The sequence below is a fragment of the Rousettus aegyptiacus genome, unplaced genomic scaffold (genome assembly GCF_014176215.1).
Source record: "Rousettus aegyptiacus isolate mRouAeg1 unplaced genomic scaffold, mRouAeg1.p scaffold_m13_p_2, whole genome shotgun sequence".
NCBI classification, from domain to species: domain Eukaryota; kingdom Metazoa; phylum Chordata; class Mammalia; order Chiroptera; family Pteropodidae; genus Rousettus; species Rousettus aegyptiacus.
This window is the reverse complement of record NW_023416295.1, coordinates 43,555,719-43,562,948: the sequence shown is the minus strand read 5'-3', so window position 1 is coordinate 43,562,948 and position 7,230 is coordinate 43,555,719. Positions and strand designations below refer to the sequence as shown.

The 7,230-nt window shown below is 38.1% G+C and overlaps 1 long non-coding RNA gene across 4 annotated transcripts in view; it reads right to left on the bottom strand.

Moving 5' to 3' along the window:
• Positions 1 to 2,448: 2,448 nt before the first annotated feature.
• Positions 2,449 to 7,230, bottom strand: part of LOC107514668 — a 50,296-nt gene continuing 45,514 nt past the window's right edge. For all 4 annotated transcript variants that reach the window (XR_004955690.1, XR_004955691.1, XR_004955689.1 and 1 more), the window contains 2 exons: positions 6,527 to 6,618; positions 2,449 to 2,983 (listed from right to left, as the gene is read on the bottom strand). This is a non-coding gene — a long non-coding RNA (uncharacterized LOC107514668). The remainder of the gene's footprint in view (positions 2,984 to 6,526; positions 6,619 to 7,230) is intronic.

Below are 7,230 nucleotides of genomic sequence, written 5' to 3'. Positions count from 1 at the left end.
TCTGATTTTCCCTTCTCTAGGACTAAATTCATGGTCACAGAACTCTCAAATGAAATGTTCTAGTACACTAGCTCCCACAGTAGACCATCTTACATTCAGTTAATGAAGGATTAATTTTCAGGAGATTCCATATAAATGATGGTAATTAGAACTTTGAAAAAAAAAGGCTGTAAAGTCTTAAATGATCCCTATGAGAGAGCTCCATTTTCTCTGAAGTGGCTAGAGGCACTAATTTGCTCAAGTCAAGAACGGTGTCAGGAAGAAACTTTTATTTCAATTCGGGAGAGTAAAGAATAGAGAAAACCAGAAGTTTCACTTTAAAGTGGACAGGTTTTTAAATTAAGGCACCTAAGAAATGCAAAGAATGTAACATTGTTACATGGTAATCAAGGAGTGTCACCAGATTGAGTTCCAAAGTGCTTTTTTTTTTTTGGTGGGGGGGACGTGTACATATTTTTCTATATAAATCTTACATATAGTGATTAGGTATCAGGTTCATCCCTAAAATCTATCAAAACTATGCTGACTCTCAAACGGCACTTTCAATTCCCCTAAATTCCATTCTCATCCTAACCCCGGTGGAAGCCTTGAGTGTACTGGAGATTTGGGAAGTTGAGACTTGAGACCCGCTGACCCCCAAGGGGGATCGTGGGTGGAGGTGGGCCTTTCAGGGGTCAGTAGCTTTCAAATGAGCATAAGAGGAAACTTCTGCTATTTCTGGGAGATGACTCAGAAAAAAAAAAAAAGACTATCAAAAACAATAATAGCTGTTCATATGCCTGAGTCTCAAGTGTCTGATCAATGGGTTAGAGATGGAAGGATTTCCTTTTCTTTCTAATTAAGTTAAGTTCCATTTGTGTTTCCTATGAAAGGGAGTCTTGTACTTCTTTTGTTGCTTATCCCATTCAGTCATCAGAACTCACGCTGGACATATAGCTGGTGCCTAGAAATACTTGCTTCATGAAATGAATAAGGAGATTAACTCGGATGACTGACATGCCTTGGTGTGATGGGTCTTCGCAAAGATCAATTCTGGAGGCAAGTGGAGATGATAACAAGAGGTCTGTGTAAGATCTGAGAGGCAGGGCAAGGGTGGGCCATTAGATTATAATTGAGCATTCACACGAAAGAGTAAGGAAAATCAGTCCACAGCAAAATCATCACCAGTAAAGAGAAATGAGAGCTTTGGGCATGTTACCTAACCTTGACGTCCTAATCTATAAAATGTGGATAATAATAGTAACTATATAGTAACTATAATATAGGGTTATTATGAGGATTAACTATGACAATGGATATAAAGCAATTAGAAGAATGCTTGACAAACAGGAATTGGAAGAACCTAGGAGCAATGGCTATCAGCTACATCTATGCAGATGGTCAGACCTCTAGGAGACCCAATAATAGAAGGCTCCTAGACATAAATGGGCCATGGGGACACCTACAGCATATATCAGTCTTGGCAGCATCACTGTGTATTTGTTAAGGACCAGCTGGGACAACCAACCCATTACAAAAGTATTGGCACTGTGTAAGATCCTGAAACTATATGACTTAGAAATAACCATCTCAGTATCACCTGCGATGAGCAGTGTTACTTTTCCTAATAGCCCAGAGATATGGGAACACAAAATTGAGTTGAATAATTAAAAAACCCACTTCAGCTATTATTATTAGGGAACAAAAGTGTAAATCCAAATGTCAAAGGAAAGAGCAGGGATTCAGGTACAAGGTTGTTGAGAAGAATTATGTTCTAGATTTATTTATTGTTCCAGGGGTCACCCCAAATTTCTAGGGGAAGACCCTATTGGGGGTAAGTCTGGTGTAGGGGAGCCAGGGAACTTGTTTCCTGCTTTTTATAATATCTTACATAGGATCGAGACATCAATTATTCCACATAAAAAAAAATTGCAGAAAATCACTGTGCTTGTCAATAGGGAAGAGCTGGGGCAAAGGAACTTGTTTAACCCACTTAGGAGAACCCACTTTTCCTCTTTCAGAACAATGCCCCATATCTGACCATACCTTCTTATATTAGGTAGTAAAATTAAAGTTTATTAAAAGTAAACTAACAGTCACCTTTACCCACCAAGTCTAACCATGGTTTTATTTTTATTTATCTGAAAGCAGATAAATTCTTGCTGTTATTTCTAAAAAAAAAGAATACAGTGCTCTGGAAACAATGATGACATTCCAAGGGGCACGGTAAGAAAGAAGAGGTAAAGTAACTGCCACAGGTGGACTGTTGCCATTAGGGAAGTGTAAAATGTAGAAAATGGCGATCCCAGATGATCACATTTAAAAGGAGCTAACTGTCCTATAGTGTAAAAATTCACCTAAGTTAACTGTTAGATATGCTCTCTTGGCACTCAGCATTCATTTTCACCACCTTCTATAGATACTCCATCCCCACCCCACAGTATACAAGAATTGGAAGACTCAAAACTGTTATTTCCTACTCTTCGTTATACAAAAAAAAAATCAATTCCAGATGATTATAAAGCCAAATGTGAAGAGCAATACAATAAAGCTTACACACACACACACGCAAACACACACACACACACAAACATAGGAGAATACCTTTATGATCTTGTAGTCAGCAAATATTTCTTGAACTGAACATACACAAAATAAACAAACCATAAAGGAAAACCTCCGATGAACTGAACTACATCAAAATTATGAATGTCTTCATTAAAAGACACTATTAAAGGAGTAAAAAAACAAGCCACAGAGTGCCAAAAGATAGTCTCAATACATATAGCCAACAAAGGACTCATTAAGAATAAAAAACTACAAAGAAAACAAGAGAAAGTCAGATAAGCCAAGAGAAAATTTGGAGAAAGACTTGGACAGGCATTTCATGGCTTAAATTTTAAAAACAGTGCTGCAGGCATAAAAAATAAAAAAAAAAAAACATAAGGGATTGTAAACTGGCAAGGTCCTTACAATCTGTGAGGTCAACCAAGGATTCTCTCACCTAAAAATAAAAAAAAATAAAATTATTTAAAAAATTTAAAAACAGATAAGTTTTGATAAGCATGTGGCACACCCAGTACTTCGGAAAACTGGCAGTATCTACTTGAGCTAAACATATGCATCTCTTATATCTCAGAAACTCCATTCTCATATATTTACTGGAAATGCATACATGTATTCACTACTGTTTGTAGCTACACTATTTGTAATAACTCTAAACTGGAAACAACCCAAATATCCATCTGTAGTAGAATACATAAATTGTGTCACTCATCCAACAGGACACTGTACAGCAATGAAAATGAGGACACTATTGCTACACACAATGTGGGTGATTCTAACAAATACAATGTTGAGTGAGAAAAGCCAGTTACAAAGAGTACATACTGTAGCATCCCACTTTATATAAGGTTCAAAAATAAGCAAAATTGCTCAAGGGTGTTAAAAGCCAAGGCTGTAGCTACTTTCAGGGAGGATAATGCCTAGAAAAGCGCATGAGGAGGGCTTCTGGTATGCTAGTAAATTCTGGTTCCCAATCAGGGTGCTGGTTAAACGGGTGTGTTCACTTCATAAAAATTTATCAAGCTGTTTATGATTTGTGTATTATGTATTTATGTTATACTCCAATAAAAACTGCCTTAGAGTTTTTTTTTTAAAAAAAACCAACAACTATAACTCTTAGACTACCCTGCTAATAGGATTCTGTATAGATTTTGTCAATCATATATAATGAATGATATGAAATTTGGAAGGTTCAAGGAAGGTGGAGGCTATTTTCACTGCCTGTTAGTTTTCCCTTTTAGTCACCCATGTGCATGCTATATTAGATGTGATTTTTAGTGGTCAGACTTTCTGTGCCTTTGTATTGCCACCAACCCGATTGGTGAGAAGTGCCTGTGATATTGGTAGTGCTTTCCACAGCTTCTTGACCTCTAGTTTGTTGCTATGTGGTATGACCTGGAAGTTTAAGTACAATTCTCTCTAACATCTGTTCTTCTAGCTCCTCTAATGGCTTCTAAGCATATCATTCCTTGTATTCAATGCCTGGAATGGTATCTGCACCGAACCCCAGTTGATATATCAACTAATGACACAACTGATAGGTGATGGAGTAGGGTTATGGTTGGTTTTAATAGTCTTTAAACAGAAATTACCAGTGGCAATCCTATCATCTTGGGTCATTATCATGAGAAAGTTCTGTCTTAGAGCTCACCTAAATTTATTTTGATGCACCATAAAGCCACTTACTTTAGAGGATATGATCATTTCTGCTGTCATTAAAAAATGATTCTTAAGGCACCCTTTGTCCTCTCTTTACAAGCTAAATAATGCCAGTTCTTGAGTTTTTCTTTGTTCTGAAGCAATTCCCATCTTTGTCTATTTTAGTAAAGTATTTACATAAGGACTGCCTATTCTGGTAAGATTAGCTGTGCCTTTCTTTTGGTTATACTCCTAGGTTCACACCTGCTTATCTAACCAAAGCCTAACACTGCTGACTCAAGTTTAGGTTATGGTCCAAGCCCAACATCATGTTATTATTAGCCAAAACTTCCCATGGATTGAGGTGGACTTGTAGACATTTGAAAAATAAAATTTGTCCGCTATAAGCATGAGTTTTTACATGGCCTTCTAACATAGAACAATATCTAATATAATAATAGCTTATAAACAATGAGAATCAGTAGTCTAAAGAAAAATTGGTTAATTGGCAAACAGGGATTATGGAACTGTGGAATTGTACAGTTAGAAGGGACCTTAGAAATATATATACCAGGAAACTGAAGCTCAGATATTTATACAGACTTCTAGTCAGTACTTATTCTGAATAATTGCTACTCAAGTTGCGATCCTCAGACCAACAGCATCAGCACCACCTAGGAGCTTGTTAGAAATGCAGAATCTCAGGGCTCTTTAGGACCCACCGAATCAGAATCTGCATAGAAAACCTGATCTCCTTTGGGCAAGACCTGTATCCTTACAGATCTGGGACTATTAGATTGTTCAAATACCTGGATTAAAGAAAAAGAAAAACTCTCAGTAATGATCTCTGAAAAAAGAGGGCATCTATTTGAGCTGTGCTAGTTTTTAATGTACTCAGATTTTAATCCGTTAGAAAAATTAACAGCCTATTTGAGGGTAGCATGTTTTGCAAAAATAAGTGCATTAAAGTGAAGGTATTTAAATGGATATTTAAACTATGCAGTCATCAGTGATTTAGTTTTCAATTACACAGAGGTAATTACCCTAGAATCCACCTCTTTCACCCTTCCGTGAGAAAATGCCAGAGTTGCTGATGCTTTCAGGCAATGAGTGATCTCCACTCCTTGTTGGCCAGGGAATGAATTCACTTACTTTAAGCAGTTTAGGGTGAACACTAGGAATATAAATGATGAAAACACCCTTCGTGACCCTTCTCACAAAGGAAGTTGCATCACTACTAGGAGTGTATGTGAGGGCACAGGGCCAGCCTCTCAGACTAGGGAGGGCCCACATGGCGTGCAGATTTGGCCCATGCAACTCTAACTTTCTGCACTTTTTTATTTCAGTATAACATACATATAGTAGAATGTGTTTATTGTAAGTGAACAGTTCAGTGAATTTTCACAAACCGAACACACCCACGTAACCAGAACCCAGATCAAGAAACAGAACATTCCCAACACTCCAGAAGCCCTCCTCTGCACTTGAACTTTTAGAATGACTATTAGGGGGGAGCCCAGCTGTGTGTGGAGCACTTCTTTGCCCAGCCCCACCCTTCTATCATGGGCCAAGATGTAGGTGATCTGTTTCCCTGACTTTGAGAAACACTGCCCAGAGCAATCCAGGAGGCTGCAATCAGAGAAAATAGATGAGCAAGCTTCATTAACCCAACACATTCCTAGAAGTAGACAAGTAATAATGCCTAGTACATGGTGCACTGTGTTCTAGAGGTGATACAGAAACATTTTATTGGTCTTCACAACATCCTTGGGAGGACAATATTATCTCTGTTTTATAGACGAGTCAAATAGCACCCATAGAGAAGGCTGTGCTGAGAGTCCATGCTGGGTCTCTCAGGACCAAAGTTTATCTTTTTCACCAGGGCCAGTGCTGGGCAGCTTGAAAAAATAAATAAGTCACAAAAACAGCCCAAGGGAATAAGAGTGGACAGAGAAGGAACACAGGGCTCTTTGCCAGGCAATAAGTAGTCATCAAGGGCAGATTGCAAATAAGCATTGCCGCTCTTTTCAGAATCTTCTGGCAAGCAGACAGCAGATTCTGAGAGGCAACAAATGCCCAAAGGTTAAAACCCATGGCACCTCCAAGTACCTGGAGAGAGTCTTGGACCATGTCTCAAACTTGGCTGAAAATCAGAATCACATTGGGAAGGTTGAAACATACAGATTCATTGCCGCTTCCCTAGAGATTCAGATTCAGCACATTTGGGGTGAGGCCTGAAAAGCTCTTTAGAAACGACCCCAGCTGATTCTGATGATTAGCTGAATTTGGGAACTGCTACTATAGACACACTGACCACACAAAAGAGTCACAGGCCTGGACTTACCTTGGTAGTAGTTCATCACGAGCCAACTAGGTGAAAGCAAAGGGCTCATTGTGGCATGTCCTCAAACTGAATAAACGTAACCAGATGTCAAGCTAAGAAACAAAGCAGAATAAAAGGGAACCTTGCTATCATGAGATGGAAACTTGTGACCAGTTTAGGCCTGCAAATAAAAGGCCTATATCTGTTGTGTCACAGGCATTACATATAACTAGAGTTCCTCCTTTTAGCCTGTCCATAAGGAGATGATCTAAAAGGTTATTTTTAAAAACTATTATAAAAATAAAACATAAACAGTAAAGCAATTTAATATCTTAGATCTCAATCTGAAATCCTTCGTCTAGGCTGTTTTTAGTTTAGATATTTGAGAATTGTGAACAGAGCAAAATTGAACTTTGCAAAATTTAAGGAGCCAGTATCACAAAGGTAACAAGATCCAAGGGCACCCTTCCCAACCCCTATTAACCTTAACTGGTTTATTCTAGGTTTAAACTGTGACCTTGAACAGCCTAGACTTCCATTTGACCCTGCTGTTCAGTGGTGAATGTACAGAGGTGATTATGTACAGTCAATAACTTCCCTATCTCATCTGTCAACTAGAAAAGCTAAAACTGGTAAGTTGATAAAGTGCTTTTTTTTTCTTATCAGAGAGTTAATAACTTACTCTAAAGTAGACTTTAATTACTGAATCTTGCTAACAACTGACA